This window comes from Tachyglossus aculeatus, chromosome X1 (genome assembly GCF_015852505.1).
Source record: "Tachyglossus aculeatus isolate mTacAcu1 chromosome X1, mTacAcu1.pri, whole genome shotgun sequence".
In the NCBI taxonomy this organism is placed as follows: Eukaryota; Metazoa; Chordata; class Mammalia; order Monotremata; family Tachyglossidae; genus Tachyglossus; species Tachyglossus aculeatus.
In genome coordinates this window covers 75442791-75443149 of record NC_052101.1, presented here as the reverse complement: position 1 = coordinate 75443149, position 359 = coordinate 75442791, and the positions used below count along the sequence as shown (strand labels likewise).

Genomic DNA, 359 nt, shown 5'->3' with positions numbered 1-359 from the left:
TGCCCAAACAGGGACTAGAACCCTGGACCCTCAGATTAAAAGTCTGATGCTCTACAGACTGAGCTATCTGGGCTCCTATGAAGACTGTGAGCCCCCCGTGGGACAACTTGATCACCTTGTAACCTCCCCAGCGCTTAGAACAGTGCTTTGCACATAGTAAGCGCTTAATAAATGCCATCATCATCAAAAGAGAATTTAAAGCTGTTAATTATCTCATTTTTACGATCACAAGGCCCACTGCCATAAAAAGCCTGGAATAAATTTAATAATATTGTTATTCATTAAATGTTTACTACCATAAAATGAATTGTATCTATGAGCATCATCAGCATAAGTGCTCCATTTAACAGCTACAATTT

At 39.3% G+C, this 359-nt stretch overlaps 1 non-coding gene across 1 annotated transcript; it reads right to left on the bottom strand.

Moving 5' to 3' along the window:
* TRNAK-UUU lies at window positions 1–73 on the bottom strand. Its single transcript has one exon. It is a non-coding gene; the product is annotated as a tRNA-Lys (tRNA).
* Window positions 74–359: the final 286 nt, after the last annotated feature.